We start from the raw sequence: 23,070 nt of genomic DNA on the forward strand, positions 1-23,070 counted from the left end.
CTGTTGTTTGTGCCTACGGGCCGAATGGCAGTGCAGAGTACCCAACCTTCTTGGAGTCTCTGGGAGGGGTGCTGGAAAGTGCTCCGACTGGGGACTCTATCGTTCTACTGGGGGACTTCAACGCCCACATGGGCAACGACAGTGACACCTGGAGGGGCGTGATTGGGAGGAACGGCCCCCCTGATCTGAACCCGAGCGGTGTTCCGTTATTGGACTTCTGTGCTAGTCACAGTTTGTCCATAATGAACACCATGTTCAAGCATAAGGGTGTCCATCAGTGCACCAGGACACCCTAGGCCGCAGGTCGATGATCGACTTTGTTGTCGTTTCATCTGACCTGCGGCCGTATGTCTTGGACACTCGGGTGAAGAGAGGGGCGAAGCTGTCAACTGATCACCACCTGGTGGTGAGTTGGATCCGATGGAGGGGGAGGAAGCTGGACAGACTCGGCAGGCCCAAGCATACTGTAAGGGTCAGCTGGGAACGTCTGGCCGAGTCTCCTGTCAGAGAGATTTTTAACTCCCATCTCCGGCAGATCTTCGACTGGATCCCGAGGGAGGCTGGAGATATTGAGTCAGAGTGGACCATGTTCTCCACCGCCATTGTCGAAGCGGCCGCTCGGAGCTGTGGCCGTAAGGTCTCCGGTGCCTGTCGAGGCGGCAATCCCCGAACCCGGTGGTGGACACTGGAAGTAAGGGATGCTGTCAAGCTGAAGAAGGAGTCCTATCAGGCCTGGTTGGCTTGTGGTACTCCTGAGGCAGCTGACGGGTACCGACAGGCCAAGCGGACTGCAGCCCGGGTGGTTGTGGAGGCAAAAACTCGGGCCTGGGAGGAGTTCGGTGAGGCCATGGAGAAGGACTATCGGCTGGCCTCGAAGAGATTCTGGCAAACCATCCGGCGCCTCAGGAGAGGGAAACAATGCCCTACGAACTCTGTTTACAGTAGAGGTGGGCAGCTGTTGACCTCAACTGGGGATGTCGTCGGGCGGTTGAAGGAGTACTTCGAGGATCTCCTCAATCCCGCCGCCACGTCTTCCATTGAGGAAGCAGAGGATGAGGGCTCAGAGGTGGACTCGTCTATCACCCGGGCTGAAGTCACAGAGGTGGTTAAGAAACTCCTCGGTGGCAAGGCACCGGGGTTGGATGAGATCCGCCCTGAGTACCTCAAGTCTCTGGATGTTGTGGGGCTGTCTTGGCTGACACGCCTGTGCAACATCGCGTGGCAGTCGGGGACAGTGCCTCTGGGATGGCAGACCGGGGTGGTGGTCCCACTTTTTAAGAAGGGGGACCGGAGGGTGTGTTCCAACTATAGGGGGATCACACTTCTCAGCCTCCCCGGGAAAGTCTATGCCAGGGTTCTGGAGAGGAGGTTACGGCCGATAGTAGAACCTCGGATTCAGGAGGAACAGTGTGGTTTTCGTCCAGGCCGTGGAACACTGGACCAGCTCTATACCCTCTACAGGGTGATGGAGGGTTCATGGGAGTTTGCCCAACCAATCCACATGTGTTTTGTGGATTTGGAGAAGGCATTCGACCGTGTCCCTCGCGGCATCCTTTGGAGGGTGCTTCGGGAATATGGGGTCCTGGGTCCTTTGCTAAGGGCTGTCAGGTCCCTGTACGACCGAAGCAGGAGCTTGGTCCGCATTGCCGGCAGTAAGTCAGACTTGTTCCCTGTGCATGTTGGACTCCGGCAGGGCTGCCCTTTCTCACCAGTTCTGTTCGTAATTTTTATGGACAGAATTTCTAGGCGCAGCCAGGGGCCGGAGGGTGTATGGTTTGGGGACCAAACGATTTCGTCTTTGCTCATTGCGGATGATGTTGTTGTGTTGGCCCCTTCAAACCAGGATATTCAGCATGCACTTGGACGGTTTGCAGCCGAGTGTGAAGCGGTGGGGATGAAAATCAGTACCTCCAAATCCGAGGCCATGGTCCTCAGTCGGAAAAGGTGGCTTGCCCACTTCAGTTTGGTGGAGAGTGCCTGCCTCAAGTGGAGGAGTTTAAGTATCTAGGGGTCTTGTTCACGAGTGAGGGAAGGATGGAACGGGAGATTGACAGACGGATCGGTGCAGCTTCTGCACTAATGCGGTCGATGTATCGGTCTGTTGTGGTGAAGAAAGAGCTGAGCCGCAAGGCGAAGCTCTCGATTTATCTGTCAATTTATGTTCCTACTCTCACCTATGGTCATGAGCTTTGGGTCATGACCGAAAGGACAAGATCCCGCATACAGGTGGCCGAAATGAGCTTTCTCCGCAGGGTGGCTGGGCGATCCCTTAGAGATAGGGTGAGAAGCTCGGTCACCCGGGAGGAGCTCAGAGCAGAGCCGCTGCTCCTCCACATCGAGAGGGGTCAGCTGAGGTGGCTTGGGCATCTGTTTCGGATGCCTCCGGAACGCCTTCCTGGGAAGGTGTTCCGGTCCCATCCCACCGGGAGGAGACCCCGGGGAAGACCTAGGACACGCTGGAGGGACTATGTCTCCCGGCTGGCCTGGGAACGCCTCGGTGTCCCCCCGGAAGAGCTGGAGGAAGTGTCTGGGGAGAGGGAAGTCTGGGCATCCCTGCTTAGACTGCTGCCCCTGCGACCCGGCCCCTGGATAAGCGGAAGATGATGGATGGATGGATTATGATGTTTTCATTTGAGTATTTGTTTTTATGTTATTGTACTTTTATATATTTTTTTCTTTGTAAAGCACATTGAATTGCTTCGACGGATGAATTGTGCTATATAAATAAACTTGCTTGCTTGAGTATTCTTTCTTTCGTTTTGTCACAGGCAAGGTGACCTAAGATCTGTGACAGTTGTTGTTCCGTAATAATATGTTTTTTTAGTTACTGTTCAATGGACTCTCCTATTCAATAGTCTCCCCCTCCTGGTTGACTATTCAATAAAGCAACTAGGTTTTGATTGCAAACGAGCATCTTACATGAACCTCTTTATTAAGAGGTGTACCTTACAGGACATGGACATTGGCACAGGCCTGAGTGAGATTCGGGCCTCAGAGGTGGGCTATCCCAAACTGCCCTCCATTAGGGGACTACCCTTGAGTTGGAATCTAATAACTGATGTCTGTACAGAGTTCAGTCATATGTTTTCTCAGTTGAGGAATAAGTTTGCTTTCCTCTGGTATTTCCTCTCCCAGCTCACTACCTCCGTTCTTATGGTTATTTTGCTCCTCAACCTCTCCATCATCAGCCTCGCTGCTGCTTGCTCCTGTTGTTGTTTGCTCCTTGGGGTTTCAGGCTGGGTGTTGTAAGAGTGCTTTGTAACTTTTCTCCTTACATGCATTATGCTGTTTGTATTTTTCAGCTTTGTATGAATTTTGCATTAACATGTAACCATGAGATGTTTGTGGTAATGTAAACAACTTTGTTCAAATACAAATGATTTCAAAGCATGACATTTTCAAAGGATTTACAATTGATTTAGTATATCTGAGGTACATAATACATTTTAATAGCAATCACCTTCCTCAATTTCTAAATGATTAACAATGGCTTCCTGTATAAAAAGCTATAATAATACATATGCAAGTTATGTCACCAGATCCAGGGGATATTAACCGAGCCGTGTATTCATGTTACAATGAAGTTAGTCTGTTGCAAAAAAAACACTGTTTTAGTTTGCAACAAATACAGTGGGGAGAACAAGTATTTGATACACTGCTGATTTGGCATTTTTATCATAGGTACACTTCAACTGTGAGAGACGGAATCTAAAACAAAAATCCAGAAAATCACATTGTATGATTTTTAAATAATTTATTTGCATTTTATTGCATATATTTGATCATATATTTGATCATGACACTAGTGAGGAGAAGAGGAAAACTGACAGTGATGCATTAGTAAGATGCATTAGAATATGAAGTGTCAGAATTTAAAGACAACACAGAAAATGATCCAGACTAAAAGACAACCGATGTGGAATAATCCAGTGATGAGGAGGAGGGCCCCGCTGAGGTTGCAATTACATTCTAGTAAAAGAATGGGAATCTGTTCTGGTCTTTATTCCCACCTGAGAGCAGAGGTCGACAGTCGGCTAAAATGTTATCAGTATGTCCCCAGGGCCAATGAGATAAGCCATATCCTGGGTTTAAGACAACATTTGAGAGAGTCAGTTGAACCTATAGTGATAAACATGATCAAATATGAGTCGAGACACTTTTGCACAGACAACTGGAAGGAAGTAGAGTGGACAGATCTACAAGCATACATGGGTCTCTTGATTTTGTCTGGTGTGTACAGATCAAGAAACTAATTTACCACCAGAGTATGACTGGGCAATTTTTTGAATCATTATGTCACCCAGACGTTTCACGTGTGATTCGCTTTGGCTACTGTGGTACAAGACCAGGCTGCCATCAACAAGACAAGCTAGGTTTGGCACAAGTAGGTGGAGCACCTGCCACTCATCTATATCCCAGGCCAGGCATCACAGTGGATGAGCATCTGGTCACTTTTATGAGACACTGCACATTCAAATTGTACATGCCTAGCAAGCAGTCTAAATAGACAATAAAGATATGGGCAGCATGTGATGCTAGGACAAGATATGCCTAGAACATGTAGGTTTACACAGTGTTCCTGAAAGGTTTCCAGCACAACATGTGAAAATCTTGGTCAGGAGCTGCTCCGAATAAGAATTACCATGGTGGGACAGTCAGAAGGAAAATAAGTTGCCTCCTGGCTTACTCACTACCAATAACGGTTCGTTTTTCCTAAAAATGTGTCTTCACCGATACACACACTCATGTCCTACTGCCCAAATAAAAAGAAGAATGTGCTCCTGACGACAACTTTGCACAGGGATGCCGCTGTAAGAACCAGGGAGGACAAGAAGCCCAACGCTGTCCTGGATTACAGCAGGAACAAAGGGTGAGTTGACAACCATGATAAGTTATTGTAGAATTGTATGAATGTATGCTTGTTATGTTTCGATAACAACAGAATATCTTTTATCCTTACACAGGAAGTCACTTTCATTCAAAGTGCGACAGTAATCAGTTATCATCACCTATTTTGATAGTTATTGTATCAATGTCATTCATGAATGAAAGAAAAACAACCATTGTTGTGCCATGAATTCCGATACCCGGCATGTGGTAGTGGGGTAGTGGTTAAAGATGCAGCCTGTCACATCAGAGACCCCACCCCAGCGGGCCGGCAAAACTAGGCTTGTCTGGTTCCTTTTCTTGTTTTATATTACCAGATTGTTTTATCAGCACCATGAAAATAAGACACTTATCTGTAAGACACTTAAGATACTTAGTCGTATGGTGTTGTTTTTATTTGTGAATAATATGTAGTCAATTCTAGTTATTTGAATATGTTAATACACTACATGGAATAGGATGAACCTGGACTCATCAGACCACATTACCTTTTTCCATTGCACCAGAGTCCAGTCTTTAGGTTCCCTACCAAATTGAAGCCTTTTTATCTGATTAGTCTCACTAACAAATGTTTTTTTTGTGGCCACATAACTGTTTAGTCCCAATCCTGTTTTTTTTAACGATTCAACTTCACCAAGTGACTTCACCAAGCATAAGTGATCTCTGATCATGGTCATCAAGATTTTTTCAGACCACATTTATTCACGAGGTTGACATATCACCACCATCCTTCCAGGTTTTAGTAATGCGTTGGACAGTTCTTAACCCAATTCCAGTAATTTCAGCAATCTCCTTGGTTGTTTGCTTGATGCAGGCCAATAATTTCACCCTTCTGAAGCACAGTAACATCTTTTCCACGACCACAGAATACGTCTTCTGACATGGTTGTTTAAGAAATGAGAAGCTACTCACTGCATCAGTTAGGGTTAAAATAATTGTTGCCCGCTGAAACATATTAATCACTGCAGTAATTAATCAATAATAGGCTCTTAAATAATTGCTTATGTAAATCCAAATGGTGACTTTTTTTTTGGCCAGGCAATGTATGTTTTAGATGTGATTAATTAAAACAATGCTTTGATGCAATTTTTCATGTTGCTACAGTATGCAAGACATTAAGTATCATTTGCATGCACTCATTATTTTATTTACTGAATGATGCAGTTTTGCAGGTTACTGGCACATACTCTTGTTAGAGGATGGTGGCAAGTTGGCCCATGGTGGTGTTCTTCACCATTGGCCTACAACGTGTTTGTGGTGTGGATTGGTGAGAGATATACTGTACCAGGACCAGAAGGAAGATCTACAGCTGCCAGATACAAAGTAGAGGTGTCGCTAGGATCACAATACATTCGGGGCTTAGCCCAGGACAGAAAGTACAGGGTTTTAAATATACATATGGAAAATGTTGGCGTACACGCTAGCGACCTACACGTCTACATTGTCATAATACGCGATCGTAATTATAGATGAATAGATCAGGGGCTATTTTTTTATTATTATTTTTGTTCCATTTGAGATCCAGAACTATTCATAAAAGACCCAGGGCTATAGCCCCGGACCCCCAGGGCTAACAACGGCACTGTACAGAAGAGACAAAAGAGGGGCAATATGTGTACCAAGAGATGTCAAAACAAGCATAATGTGCCATTAATGCAGTGCGTATATTTACATTGCACATGCAATAACCACCATGTATTGTCCAACGTGCATGAGAACACACAATCTAACCACCATTGATTGACAGCAAGGGAGAGGCTAGCCCCTTTTTCAAGCACCCCTAAAAAGGAGCTCAGCACCCCTAAAACTTGGAGTAAGAAATTCTAACATTTTTGTTCGTCATTGACAAGGTTAAATAATGTCCAAAACATACTCCGTAGTTTGTGGTTTAAAATGTATGTGTTAAGGATGAAAATGAAAACATCCCCGCTTAGCAAATGGTGTCATCCTACTTCTCTGTACCTGCACCGCTCAGCACGACCGTCATCCAGCGCGAAACACACGCAGAGTGAGAACCCGTTATGTAGTGTTGTGAATCAACTAAGTTGCTCCAAAGCTATGTCTCACACTTCTTTACTTTTACCTAGAGTTGTTCCGATTCCGAAACCATATCGGTGATTACTGGAGTCAGTATCCTGAATCACGGTACACCTATAATAAGTGTTTATTTTCGGACCATTTTAGTCCAGCGGGTCGCCGCCGCTGTGGAGTAGCAAAGGACCTGGGTGACTCGTCCATAGTCATAAATGGAGAGAAGTAGCGTCGGTTACAATGTTATTCCGCAAGACGCATGCAGTTCTGTTTATTAACTGCTAGAGCGTGAAACAAAAACATCATTACCTGTGTAGTGCGTACGTGTGACTCTGTTGTTAAAGTTTATCGTTAATGTGATACTCATTTTAACAATCGGGAGTCATGTAAACCATAGACATAATAAAAAGTAGACGCCGCATTGGCTGCTGGGGCGCGAGAAATACGGCCATCTTTGACCGGTCATACTCCTATTTGCGTAGCAGCAGAAGCAACGATGCCAGAGCACTGTGGAGCATACTCCTGCTCATATCGGCGGACCATCGAAAGCAGGGCTCGGGGGATTACTTTTCACAAGTAAGATTGAACATTACCGTATTATTGGTTGTATTTTGTGACTAGAATATTACCAGAGAGTTCAGAAGGAGCAAGGATCTTTGATATTACTGTACTGAAATCGTATCCAGCTAGCTAGGCTATGTTTACTGCACCAGCTGGTGTTCACCCAGCGAACTGAGACTTGATAAGTCATATTCTATAACACTGACTTAGATTACAACTGACTCAAGATTTCAACTGACTCAAGAATGCTATTGTAGAAATAAAGCAAATATTACTGGTATAACATTGGCCAGCTAATTATATATTTATATAAATAAAAGACGGTATTATCATTTTTGGGCAGTACTAGCTTAGCTAGTAACTTAGTATTTTGGTGGTAGCTTCACTATTTCCAGAATCAATTAACTTTTCAGTAGGCAAGGCAAGGCAATTTTATTTATATAGCACATTTCATACACAATGGTCATTCAAAGTGCTTTACATAAATATCCATTTGAAATAAGAAAAAATAAAAACCATTAAGAATATAAAATCAAATACAGAACAGTGAAGAAATAAGAAAAATTAAAACCGTTAAGAATATGAAGTCAAATACAGTTTAGAATAAAAAATATAATAAAATAAAGGACAGTCAAAACAGTCGGACGGACAGTGGCACAGTGCTCATTCATTAAATGCAAAGTAAAATAGATGTGTTTTGAGTCTGGATTTGAATGTGACTACTGTAGGAGCACATCTGATCTCTTCTGGAAGCTGGTTCCAGCTGCGACTGGCATAATAGCTAAAAGCAGACTCTCCTTGCTTAGTGTGAACCCTTGGTAATTCTAGCTGATGTGATCCTAATGATCTGAGTGTTCATTTGGGTTTATATTCATTGAGCATATCTGCAATGTATTGAGGTCCTAGGCCTTTGAACGATTTATATACCAGTAATAATACTTTAAAATCGATCCTGTATGTAACTGGCAGCCAGTGTAAAGACCTGAGGACTGGTGTGATATGATCATATTTTCTGGTTCTGCTGAGAATCCTGGCCGCTGCGTTCTGTACGAGCTGCAACTGTCTTATGGTCTTTTTGGGAAGGCCAGTGAGGAGTCCATTACAATAATCCACCCTGCTGGTGATGAAAGCATGCACTAGTTTTTCTAAGTCTTGACTAGAAACAAAGCATCTAATTCTTGCAATATTTTTCAGATGATAGTATGCTGATTTAGTTATTGCTTTGACATGACTACTGAAGTTAAGGTCTGACTCTAGAGACACACCGAGATTCCTGACTTGATTTTTAGTTGTTTGACCTTTAGAGTGAAGGTACGCGTTCACCTTGAGAACTTCATCTTTATTTCCAAACGCAATAACTTCAGTTTTATCTTTGTTTAACTGAAGAAAGTTTTGGCACATCCAACTATTTATTTCATCAATGCATTGGAGCAGGGAGTCAATTGGGCTGTAATCGTTAGGCGATAGGGCTAAGTAGATCTGTGTGTCATCTGCATAGCTGTGATAAGAGATTTGGTTCTTTCTCATTATTTGGCTCATTGGGAGCATGTACAGGTTGAATAGGAGTGGCGCAAGAATTGAGCCTTGAGGAACTCCGCATGTCATGGACGTCCACTCAGACCTATGGTCTCCTATACTCACATAATACCCTCTTGCTTCTAAGTATGACCTGAACCATTTTAGGACTATCCCAGAGAGCCCCACCCAGTTTTCCAGCCTGTTTAGAAGTATGTTGTGATCGACAGTGTCAAATGCAGCACTGAGATCAAGTAGTATCAGCACTGATAATTTGCCTGAGTCAGTATTTAAGCGAATATCGTTTATTATCTTAATGAGCGCTGTCTCTGTGCTGTGATGCGGTCGGAAACCAGATTGAAAATTGTCAAAGTATCCGTTTGAGCTTAAGAATTTGTTCAGCTGATTGAAGACAACTTTTTCAATGATCTTGCCTATGAAAGGAAGATTTGAGATTGGTCTATAGTTGTTTAATATGGTCTTATCCAGATTGCTCTTTTTCAGGAGGGGTTTGACAACACCAGTTTTCAGGGAGTTTGGGAAACTTCCAGAGAGAAGTGAGGCCTTTACCACTTTTATGAGATCTACTTCTAAACAGTTTAACACACTTTTGAAAAAAGATGTGGGAAGTGCGTCAAGGGCACATGTTGATGTTTTAAGGTGTTGAACAGTTTCTTCCAAAACTTTGCAATCAATTTCTTCGAAATCAGACATAGTAACTACTTTCTCAGGTTGTGGTTGGATCTGTCTGACCCCAGCACTACTCGAGGATGTGCTGATCACCTTTCTGATCGCATCGCATCGCATCGCATCATCTTCCGCTTATCCGGGGCCGGGTCGCGGGGGCAGCAGTCTAAGCAGGGATGCCCAGACTTCCCTCTCCCCAGACACTTCCTCCAGCTCTTCCGGGGGGACACCGAGGCGTTCCCAGGCCAGCCGGGAGACATAGTCCCTCCAGCGGGTCCTAGGTCTTCCCCGGGGTCTCTTCCCGGTGGGACGGGACCGGAACACCTTCCCAGATGCCCAAGCCACCTCAGCTGACCCCTCTCGATGTGGAGGAGCAGCGGCTCTACTCTGAGCTCCTCCCGGGTGACCGAGCTTCTCACCCTATCTCTAAGGGATCGCCCAGCCACCCTGCGGAGAAAGCTCATTTCGGCCGCCTGTATCCGGGATCTTGTCCTTTCGGTCATGACCCAAAGCTCATGACCATAGGTGAGAGTAGGAACGTAGATTGACCGGTAAATCGAGAGCTTCGCCTTGCGGCTCAGCTCTTTCTTCACCACGACAGACCGATACATCGACCGCATTACTGCAGAAGCTGCACCGATCCGTCTGTCAATCTCCCGTTCCATCCTTCCCTCACTCGTGAACAGGACCCCTAGATACTTAAACTCCTCCACTTGAGGCAGGCACTCTCCACCAACCTGAAGTGGGCAAGCCACCCTTTTCCGACTGAGGACCATGGCCTCGGATTTGGAGGTACTGATTTTCATCCCCACCGCTTCACACTCGGCTGCAAACCGTCCAAGTGCATGCTGAAGGTCCTGGCTTGAAGGGGCCAACACGACAACATCATCCGCAAAGAGCAGAGACGAAATCGTGTGGTCCCCAAACCTGACACCCTCCGGCCCCTGGCTGCGCCTAGAAATTCTGTCCATAAAAATTACGAACAGAACCGGTGACAAAGGGCAGCCCTGCCGGAGTCCAACATGCACAGGGAACAAGTCTGACTTACTGCCGGCAATGCGGACCAAGCTCCTGCTTCGGTCGTACAGGGACCTGACAGCCCTTAGCAAAGGACCCAGGACCCCATATTCCCGAAGCACTCTCCACAGGATGCCGCGAGGGACACAGTCGAATGCCTTCTCCAAATCCACAAAACACATGTGGACTGGTTGGGCAAACTCCCATGAACCCTCCATCACCCTGTAGAGGGTATAGAGCTGGTCCAGTGTTCCACGGCCTGGACGAAAACCACACTGTTCCTCCTGAATCCGAGGTTCTACTATCGGCCGTATTCTCCTCTCCAGAACCCTGGCATAGACTTTCCCGGGGAGGCTGAGAAGTGTGATCCCCCTATAGTTGGAACACACCCTCCGGTCCCCCTTCTTATAAAGAGGGACCACCACCCCGGTCTGCCATCCCAGAGGCACTGTCCCCGACTGCCACGCGATGTTGCACAGGCGTGTCAGCCAAGACAGCCCCACAACATCCAGAGACTTGAGGTACTCAGGGCGGATCTCATCCACCCCCGGTGCCTTGCCACCGAGGAGTTTCTTAACCACCTCTGTGACTTCAGCCCGGGTGATAGACGAGTCCACCTCTGAGCCCTCATCCTCTGCTTCCTCAATGGAAGACGTGGCGGCGGGATTGAGGAGATCCTCGAAGTACTCCTTCCACCGCCCGACGACATCCCCAGTTGAGGTCAACAGCTGCCCACCTCTACTGTAAACAGCGTTGGTAGGGCACTGTTTCCCTCTCCTGAGGCGCCGGATGGTTTGCCAGAATCTCTTCGAGGCCAGCCGATAGTCCTTCTCCATGGCCTCACCGAACTCCTCCCAGGCCCGAGTTTTTGCCTCCACAACCACCCGGGCTGCAGTCCGCTTGGCCTGTCGGTACCCGTCAGCTGCCTCTGGAGTCCCACAAGCCAACCAGGCCTGATAGGACTCCTTCTTCAGCTTGACAGCATCCCTTACTTCCGGTGTCCACCACCGGGTTCGGGGATTGCCGCCTCGACAGGCACCGGAGACCTTACAGCCACAGCTCCGAGCGGCCGCTTCAACAATGGCGGTGGAGAACATGGTCCACTCGGACTCAATATCTCCAACCTCCCTCGGGATCCAGTCAAAGCTCTGCCGGAGGTGGGAGTTAAAGATCTCTCTGACAGGAGACTCGGCCAGACATTCCCAGCAGACCCTTACAGTACGCTTGGGCCTGCCGAGTCTGTCCAGCTTCCTCCCCCGCCATCGGATCCAACTCACAACCAGGTGGTGATCAGTTGACAGCTCCGCCCCTCTCTTCACCCGAGTGTCCAAGACATATGGCCGCAGGTCAGATGAAACGACAACAAAGTCGATCATCGACCTGCGGCCTAGGGTGTCCTGGTGCCACGTGCACTGATGGACACCCTTATGCTTGAACATGGTGTTCGTTATGGACAAACTGTGACTAGCACAGAAGTCCAATAACTGAACACCGCTCGGGTTCAGATCAGGGGGGCCGTTCCTCCCAATCACGCCCCTCCAGGTATCACTGTCGTTGCCCACGTGGGCGTTGAAGTCCCCCAGTAGAACGATAGAGTCCCCAGTCGGAGCACTTTCCAGCACCCCTCCCAGAGACTCCAAGAAGGTCGGGTACTCTGCACTGCCGTTCGGCCCGTAGGCACAAACAACAGTGAGAGACCTATCCCCGACCCGTAGGCGCAGGGAAACGACCCTCTCGTTCACCGGGGTAAACTCCAACACATGGCGGCAGAGCTGGGGAGCTATAAGCAAACCCACACCAGCCCGCCGCCTCTCACCATGGGCAACTCCAGAGTGGTGAAGGGTCCATCCTCTCTCAAGGAGTGTGGTTCCAGAGCCCAAGCCGTGCGTAGAGGTGATCCCGACTACCTCTAGTCGGAACCTCTCAACCTCACGCACCATCTCAGGCTCCTTCCCCGCCAGCGAGGTGACATTCCACGTCCCTAGAGCTAGTTTCCGTGTCCGGGGATCGGGTTGTCTAGGCCCCTGCCTTCGACTGCCGCCCGATCCTCTCTGCACCGGCCCCTTATGGTCCCTCCTGTGGGTGGTGAGCCCACGGGAGGGCGGCCCCATGTCGCTCGTTCGGGCTTGGCCCGGCCGGGCCCCATGGGGAAAGGCCCGGCCACCAGGCGCTCGCGAACGAGCCCCAACCCCGGGCCTGGCTCCAGGGTGGGGCCCCGGCTGCGCCATGCCGGGCGACGTCACAGGACACACAATTTTCTTCTTCATTAAGGGGTTTTTGAACCGCTCTTAGTCTGACCCATCGCCTAGGACCTGTTTGCCTTGGGAGACCCTACCAGGGGCATATAGCCCCAGACAACATAGCTCCTAGGGTCACTCGGGCACTCAAACCCCTCCACCACGTTAAGGTGGCAGTTCAAGGAGAGGCACCTTTCTGATATTATTGATTTTCTCAGAGAAAAAGAATGCAAACTCACTGCACTTGCTGTCTGAGAGCATTTCACTGGGAATCTGGCTTGGGGGATTTGTTAGTCTATCGACAGTAGCGAAAAGAATGCGTGTATTATTTAGATTTCTGTTTATAATATTTGAGAAAAAAATCTGTCTAGCTTTGCCTAATTCCATGTTGAAAGCATGGATGGTGTCTTTATAGATGTTATAATGGACTACAAGTTTTGTCCATTCCAGCATTCCAAAACTAATTCTAAGATTTATATCTGTACTTTAACCTTACTCATCACGCATAGTATCTTTATGTCATATCTGTCATCATTCTGACAAGATTAACACTGAAACTGAAAGCAATGGCTTAAAACTGCCTGAAAACAGTGGTCTGTCACATTTTATGTGGAAAGTGTTGGTGGGTCTTTAAATACCTCTGTTTGTTTGTGTTTCATGAACTCTAGCCTCATGGTGTGTGTCTCCACGAATCCACATGTTGGTCTCCTTTGCCTTACACTGGGTTTGTGAGCTTGTGTATAATGAAGTTTATCTTTACATTATGTCCTTGTGTTTGTGATTGTCTTAGCCCTGATCTCTTTCCCTCTGGGTTCTGAATAGCACTTGTAACTGTGGTTTGAAAATTGCTACATTAATTAAGTTTGCAGACTTTTCAAGGGAGTTTCAACAAAGAAAATGTGCAGTTTAAATAAAAACTGTCACTTTTCATTTCATCCTGCTATTTTAGACTGGGACCCATCTGTGTATGTTGGGATGGGGGCTGTGAAATGAGAGAACTTTCATATCGGTTTATGTAAGTTCAGACAGGCGTGCAACCAGATATGTTAGAGATGGCCATTTGTAAATTATTTACCAAAGATTAATTATATTTTGTTGTCCAAGTACCAGTTACTTTGTTCAATGACAATAAAGTTGAATCTAATTTAACCAATCTGATGACTGTTGATACAAAAGAAGGCACATGGAGTTAACGGTCAGGAAAACCAGAGTGAAGAAGGTTTTGTGTTTGTTACAGGGGGATGTCTGTGTGAACTCTCACAATTAAGCTGGTGCTCTGAAAAGGTCTAAAAAAAAAAAAGAAAAAAAATATCTGGATTTGTTGAACCAATGTTAAAATGATAGTTATTTTTCAATAGACATATTTTTGGTTTTTGTGTGAAAAGAGGGTGGGTGGTGGCAGTGGGGCTCATTAAGTGCTCAGCACCCCTAAAGCACTGACCTTAGAATCGCCCCTGATTGACAGTTTGAAGTTTTTGTAAATGTTAGTAGTACTTGTCCTATAATGTGTTGAGACGTACATTTTATAATATGGATATGTTTTGGGCCTATGTTCTTTCTTTACTAATGCAATCATACAACTCGTTTTGGATGGTGTAGATGTAGTGATTGTATGAGTTAGTGAACTGTTGTAAGCTGTTGTAACCAATGTAGATATATTGATTGTATAAGTTAGTGAACTGTTATAAGGTGTTGTAACCAATGAAACAAAATATTAAATGTTTGTAATATGAGCGGAAACTGAAGGAGCAAGTAGGAGAATAGGAAACCCTGTTCAAGCGGTTGCCGGGGAGAGAAAGATTTAGTATGTCTGTCTTTTGAGAAACAGGACACAGGTTAGAGACACACACACATAGTCGGACAGGCCAGACAGAAACCAGGAGGGGACAAGAAGATGTTTGCGTTTATCCTTATAAGGAATAGAACTGGAACTGGACCAATTGCACACTTGTTTTGTGAATTTAACGACTATCTTTTGGGCGTAGTAGAAGTATAAAATGATCTGTTGAATGTTGATCCTTAGACATTGTGCGGCGACACGTGTCTCCAGAAGCTTCTGTAATAAATGGACATACGATACGGTAATTGACCTGACTCCTGGTGTTTTATTCTCCTTTCCAACAAACCAACTCGGGGAAGTGTTAGACTTCAACAATGGGAACACAACAAATGTTATTTTGCGCCACTATTAAACATTTGAAATAGTCTCAAAACAAATGTCCTTGTTAAACTTTGACACAAAGTTATCTGGGAAACATTTTACTTGAAGTGTAGTGCCATAACATGGTCATAACTCTGCCATAAACATGTAATAAAAATTTTTATCAGCAGACATAACATGTCATATCCTGCCATAACATGGTCATGACACTTAAAGACACGTATATTTTGAAATATTATGACATATTTTTGCCTTATTTTATGACTGGTTATGACAGTTATGCAAGTCTGTCAAAACATAACAAACCATTCAGTGACACCAGCCTTTCTATGAACAGTAATTTTATGTTACATTTCATTATACATGCTTTATATCAATATAATTATGCATGAAGTGATAATTTACCTTCCCAATGCTTTGTTCCTCATGACTGGGAAGCCAGCAACAGATTTCAGGATCAGGACATCCTCTTTGTGACCAACGACCAACATAAGGGCAGGTACAGCTAGGTGATAGGTGATTTATGGTCATAATGCTTCTTTTGTACTGTAATAAACTGCATTTTCTCAGTTGAAGTAAAGTGACAGGATGGTCATAATGCCATCATGAGAAGGGCCCACAAATTTTCAGTAGAACTTAAGTCAGGAGAGGAAGGGGGCCAGGTCATTATTCGAGCATCTTTGTGGCATGCATGTGATGGAGCATTTTCCTGCATGAAGATCATGGCCTTCTTGAATGCTAAAGATTTCTTCCTGTACCACTGTTTGAAGAAAGTATCTTCCAGAAACTGGCAGTAGGTTTTGGAGTTGAGTTTCAGTCCATCTTCAACCCAAAAAGGCCCAACTACTTCATCCTTAATGAAAGCAGCCCATTCCAGTAGCCTTCCTGGCTGGCGCCTGACTGAAGTGGTGCCCTGTGTACATTAGTGATCCAGCCACGGGCCCATTCATCTGGTCCATCAAAAGTAACTCTCATTTAAACTGCCCATAAAACCTTTGAAAAATCTGTCTTCAGGTATTTCATTGGTAGGTTGCAGTTCTGGAAAATGGTGGCACTGGAGGATAATGGGTTCCTAGTAGCTTCACGTTTAATTGTTCTCAAGTCTTTTACAGTTAATTTGCATATTTTCTTCTCCATGCATTTTTTGCACCCCAGTTGACTATTCGCAACCAAACTTTTGATTGGTCACGCCTCAATAGTTTAGCTGTTTCAAGAGTGTTGCATCTGTCTGGATCTGTACTAGCAATCGGAATAATGGACGGTAGTGGCTAATAAATTGGCTACAGGGAGCAATGTATTCAAGCTTCCCTGTAGGGAGGCGTGATCAGGGTAGGCACCATTAAAGTGTAGATTGCTGTAAATTGCTGTGGAAAAATGTATATTCTTGCCAAAAAGGATGCAACAACTCAAAAAATGCAATAACTCACGAGTTTGTGGATTCAAATTAGACTTTTAATGACCAATCATAAAAGCCGAGTTGACCTGCAGGAACAACTGTCTTGCCAACTCAGGACACACACATTTATACAGTGTTATCTTGCATAACCTTTCTGGCCATCCCCTTATGGTAATTATTGGGTGGATGTTTCTCACCATCCGCCACCATTGTTTCACAACCTTCCAAGATCCGTTCCTTGTTAAATATTGGCGGCACAGGCTTTAAGATACGTGTCTAAAAATAATAGAGCCATTATGGCCCTTTATATTCATTGTTACTTGATTATTGTGTGTTGTGCTAATATCCAATTATATCCTGATACATTAATGATTATACTGTTACCATATTGATTAATTATATGCTCAGGTGTTCATTATTTTGATACATTCATAAAGAGTGAGAGTTCAGAAGCCCTCCTATGTCAAACCTCTATATATTCTATAAAATCTGCTTTGATCATCCTTTTACTCTGCAAATTGAATTTACAAATAAAGTGCATGCATTGCAATATTTTTACTTGTAGAGTGGCTACATATACTTGGATCTATCAATTTCATTTTTACGAATAGGCTGTAGCCTGTGTTCTATTTTGAAATGTATCATATTTATCAAGCAACCGTGCTTTAGGCCTATGTACTGCTATTCATGAATACAGTGGATATAAAAAGTCTACACACCCCTGTTAAAATGCAAGGTTCTTGAGACAAAGAATGAGACAAAGATAAATCATGTGAGAACTTTTTCCACCTGTAATGTGACCTGTAACGTGAACAATTCAATTGAAAAACAAACTGAATTCTTCGAGGGGGGAAAAATGAAAAATAAAAACATTACAATAACCTGGTTGCATAAGTGTGCACACCCTCTTATAACTGGGGAGGAGGCTGTGTTCAGAATTGACCAGTCACATTCAAACTCATGTTAAACAGAAGTCAATGTGCAGTGCAGGCAAATTGAAGGTTCAAGGTGGCATGTGCAACTGAAATGCAAGGATAGCACCAATGAGGTTCCCAAGGTAGACACGTACATGTAACAAGTGAAAACATCCTTATCAGACTTTGAAAAGGCAGTTTCAGAGTCCAGTAGTACAAGGGAGTAGTGCAGCAAGGTCACTGACAGGAAGAACTAATTGGTGGGTGGGTATGTGGGTTAGTGATGTGTCACACAGTTCAGCAGGGTTACAGTTGATGGAAAGAAACTGTTTCTGAGCTTGCTGGGCCGGAAATAAACAGACCTGTACTGCCTGCCTGATGGCAGGAAGGCAAACGGTTTGTGGCCTGGATGTGAAGTGGCCCTTGATGATGACGCGCACCCTACACAGACACCGCTTGCACAGGAGGTTTACGATGACTGGGAGCTGGATACCAGTGATGTGTTGGGAGGTTTTCACCACCTCCTTGGTCTTCTTTTCATTGAGGGCCAGGGGTTGTTGTCAGCACACCATGCTGCCAGGCACATGACCTCCACCCTGTGGGCTGACTCGTCATTGTCACTGATCAGGCCTACCACTGTGGTGTCTTCTGCGATCTTGACAATGGTGTTGGAACTGTGTACAGGAACGCAGTTGTGGGTGAAGAGGGGAGTACAGGAGGGGGCTCAGCACACAGCCTTGTGTAACAACAGTGTTCAGGATCAGGAGGTGATGTTGTCTAACCTGACAGACAGGGGTCCAAAGTCCATTTGCAGTTAGAAGGGCTGATCCCCAGTTTATGGAGTTTGTTGACCAGTCTAGAGGAGATGTTCATGTTGAATGCTGACCTAAAGTCTATTAATAGCATTCTCACATAGGTGTTAATGGAATGACCAATAAATAAGAACTCAATTAAATACATTTTCCACTAAAATTGATAAACTCTCTATGGACAAGGCCTGATAGAAATCAATACTTCTGCAGCCTGTGGTACAGGTATTTCCTTCTTAGAGGTAAAATGTTTAGTGTACCTATAAGTTATTAGTTTAAATCAAATACAGTTTGATTGCAGTCGTCCTTACATTTGTACAGTCTATGTAAAGACGACTGAGTTAAACCTAAAAAACCTGGAAAAAGTTAACTTTAGGACTGGTCAATAAAACTGCTTTGAAAATAACCCTACTTACGTACTACGTACTTCTTCCAACAAATGCTAATCAGAGATTCCTGTTTCTATAAAAGAGTGCATGTTTTAGTTTTTGCCCTAGTACTCACAAACCTGATTAAATTGTACCCTATTACTTACACACTTGACTAATCTATAAAATTGTTAACCAGAAACAAAAAAAACAGGCAACTCTTGGGGTCACCAGGACCAGGGTTGGGAAACACTGTAGCTAGGCCAAGGTCATTCTTGCCAAAAAGAAAGTTAGTGGAAATTGATTTGTCCCCTAAGTGGATCTTTGTTTAAAAGCTCTTTGCAGAGGGTTCAATATAGGATTCTTCAAAAAAATCCCTGCATATATTAGAACACTACATGTTTCTACAAAGAACCATGTTATAATCTAAAGGTGTATCAAACTGCATTAACGTCTCTTAGATCATGAGTGTGGATTGTGGTTTCTCTTTGCTTATTTGAGCAGTTCTTGACATAATATTGACAGCTACAGAACAGACATAATAATGGTCTTCTATATACACATCCTGCGCATTAAGAAGGAAAGAAATTACACAAATTAACTTTTAACGAGACACTCCTGTTCATTGAAATTAATCCCACATAACTACCTCATGAAGCTCTTTGCGGGAATCCAAAGAGTGTGCAAAGCTGTTATCAAGGCAATGTGTGGCTACTTAGAGTCATCTACAATATGAAATGTATTTGTGTTTTAAACTTATTGGTTACAACACAGTCAAATATTATGTTTTCATTGTTATGATGTCCTCACTATTGTTCTACAATATGGAAAATAGTATAAAGATATACCCTTGAATAAATACAGTAGGTGTGTCCAAACCATTGACTGGTAATGTAAGTCATTATTAATTTTTACTGACTTCTATTCTGTATTATTTAATATTTTAGGAACAGCTGCTTTTTGCCATAGATAATGGGGATCTTAATAAAAGTATAATCCTAAACTCTGAAAGTGAAGCCTTTATTTGGCTTTGTTTTGTGTTATCTGTAAATACAGAGGGCCCCCTTGACAATTTATCTCTGACTAATATAGCCCCCTGATGTCTCATGAAATGCTAAGCTTTCATGAAAGTTTGGGAAAGGGCTCGAAAGGTTAATACAGCAATGTCCTTTTCTCAGTGAGCAGAGTCGGCTGAATTATTGGTAACACTGTTTAACACTCTGTAAGCCTTACCCCACCTTTATCTTAACCTAAGTGGTTTCTTGATATATTGTTTACAGTATGACTATCTGTATGGCATCTTCAGATGAGCATCAGTTCTCTTCTTATGCAGTGCTACTATGATGTAGCTAGATTGCTAATAGACTTATGTTAAATGTGTGCAATGGTGCCACCTAGTGTTGCAAACAGTTACAAACAGTTAATTATTATGATGGGGGCTACTGTACATCCTTATACACTCACCTAAAGGAATATTAGGAACACCATACTAATACTGTGTTTGACCCCCTTTCGCCTTCAGAACTGCCTTAATTCTACGTGGCATTGATTCAACAAGGTTCTGAAAGCGTTCTTTAGAAATGTTGGCCCATATTGATAGGATAGCATCTTGCAGTTGATGGAGATTTGTGGGATGCACATCCAGGGCATGAAGCTCCCGTTCCACCACATCCCAAAGATGCTCTATTGGATTGAGATCTGGTGACCGTGGGGGCCATTTCAGTACAGTGAACTCATTGTCATGTTCAAGAAACCAATTTGAAATGATTCGAGCTTTGTGACATGGTGCATTATCCTGCTGGAAGATTTGTGGGATGCACATCCAGGGCACGAAGCTCCCGTTCCACCACATCCCAAAGATGCTCTATTGGGTTGAGATCTGGTGACTGTGGGGGCCATTTCAGTACAGTGAACTCATTGTCATGTTCAAGAAACCAATTTGAAATGATTCAAGCTTTGTGACATGGTGCATTATCCTGCTGGAAGTAGCCATCAGAGGATGGGTACATGGTGGTCATAAAGGGATGGACATGTTCAGAAACAATGCTCAGGTAGGCCGTGGCATTTAAACAATGCCCAATTGGCACTAGGGGGCAAAAAGTGTGCCAAGAAAACATCCCCCACACCATTACACCACCACCAGCAGCCTGCACAGTGGTAACAAGGCATGATGGATCTATGTTCTCATTCTGTTTACGCCAAATTCTGACTCTACCATCTGAATGTCTCAACAGAAATAGAGACTCATCAGACCAGGCAACATTCTTCCAGTCTTCAACTGTCCAATTTTGGTGAGCTCGTGCAAATTGTAGCCTCTTTTTACCTATTTGTAGTGGAGATGAGTGGTACCCGGTGGGGTCTTCTGCTGTTGTAGCCCATCTGCCTCAAGGTTGTGCATGGTGTGGCTTCACAAATGCTTTGCTGCATACCTCGGTTGTAACGAGTGGTTATTTCAGTCAAAGTTGCTCTTCTATCAGCTTGAATCAGTCGGCCCATTCTCCTCTGACCTCTAGCATCAACAAGGCATTTTCGCCCACAGGACTGCTGCATACTGGATGTTATTCCCTTTTCACACCATTCTTTGTAAACCCTAGAAATTGTTTTCCGTGAATATCCCAGTAACTGAGAATATTGTGAAATACTCAGACCGACCCGTCTGGCACCAACAAACATGACACGCTCAAAATTGCTTAAATCACCTTTCTTTCCCATTCTGACATTCAGTTTGGAGTTCAGGAGATTGTCTTGACCAGGACCACACCCCTAAATGCATTGAAGCAACTGCCATGTGATTGGTTGATTAGATAATTGCATTAATGAGAAATTGAACAGGTGTTCCTAATAATCCTTTAGGTGAGTGTATGTCACAGAATTAACATCATTACTGTAATCATAAAAACGAGAAAGGTAAATATTTGACATCACTTCATGCATAATTATATTGATAGAGAATTTATAACCCCATTTCCAAAAAAATTGTGACACTGCGTAAAATGCACATAAAAACAGAATGCAATGATATGCAAATCATTTATCCCTAGTTGTGACTGAAAATAGACAAAATATTAATGATTTTTGGAAAATACATGCCCATTTTGAATTTGATGCTAGCAACATGTTTCAAAAAAGTTGGGGCAGGGGCGTCTTCACCGCTATGTCGTATCACCTCTTCTTTTAACAACATCCTGTAAGGGTTTGGGAATTGAGGAGACCAACTGCTATATAAAGTGGAATGTTGTCCCATTCTTGCTTGATAAAGAGTGGCAACTGCTCAACAGTTTGGGTATCCTTTGCTGTATTTGTCATTTCAACATGTGCCAAATGTTTTCAATGGGTGACAGGTCTGGACTGCAGGCAGGCCAGTTTAGCACCTAAACTCTTTTACTACTGAGCCATGCTCTTGTGATACATGCAGAATGTGGTTTAGCATTGTCCTGCTGAAATAAGCAAGGCCTTCCCTGAAAAATACATTGTCTGGATAGCAGCATATTTTGCTCCAAAACCTGTATACTGTTGTGCTCAAAAGTTTTACGTGTCTTTTATTTCTGATGGGATTCACATTCAACTATAGGTCATAACAGAATTGCACAATCATAAAACAAACATAGCAACAAAGAAAAAAATTAACTGACCCCTGTTCAAAACTCTGCATACCCTTAGTTCTTAATGTGTATTGCCCCTTTTGTAATAGTTCTCTATGAAGCCCAGAATTTTTGCAGGTGGTACAGCTGCCCTCCAGGTAAAATGCCTCCAGGTCATGCAAAGTCTTTGGTCGTCTTGTATGAACTGTACGTTTCAGATCTCCCATGAGTGGCTCGATGATACTAAGGTCAGGAGACTGTGATGGCCACTCCAGAACCTTCACCTTTTACTGGTGTAACCACTGGAGGGTCAACTTGGCCTTGTGCTTAGGGTCATTGTCATGCTGAAAAGTCCAAGAGCGTCTCATGCGCAGCTTTCATGCTGAAGAATGCAAATTGGCTGCCAGTATTTTGTGATAACATGCTACATTTATCTTGCCATCAATTTTCACAAGTTTCCCCATGCCTTTAAAGCTCACACCCCGCAAAACATCAGTGAGCCACCTCCATGCTTCACAGTGGGGATGGTATTCTGTTCACTACAGGCCTTGTTGACCCAAACAACATCTCTCCAAACATAGCACTTATGGTTGTGACTACAAAGTTTTTTTGATCTATTCACTCCCAATTACAGTGTTCCAGAAGCTGTGAGGCATGTCAAGGTGTTGTTGGACATATTGTACACAGGCTTTTTTGTGGCGTTGGCGCAGTAAAGGCTTCTTTCTGGCAACTCAACTATGCAACCCATTTTTGTTCAAGTATCGTCATATTGTGCTCTTTTTCCAGAACAGCCTATATTTCTCCTGAGGTTACCTGCATTTTCCAATTCTTCATATGTGATTGAAGAGTACTGAATGGCAATTGCAAGGTTTTGGATATCTTTTTATATACTATTCCATCTTTATA

Source organism: Esox lucius, chromosome 7, assembly GCF_011004845.1.
Source record: "Esox lucius isolate fEsoLuc1 chromosome 7, fEsoLuc1.pri, whole genome shotgun sequence".
NCBI lineage: Eukaryota > Metazoa > Chordata > Actinopteri > Esociformes > Esocidae > Esox > Esox lucius.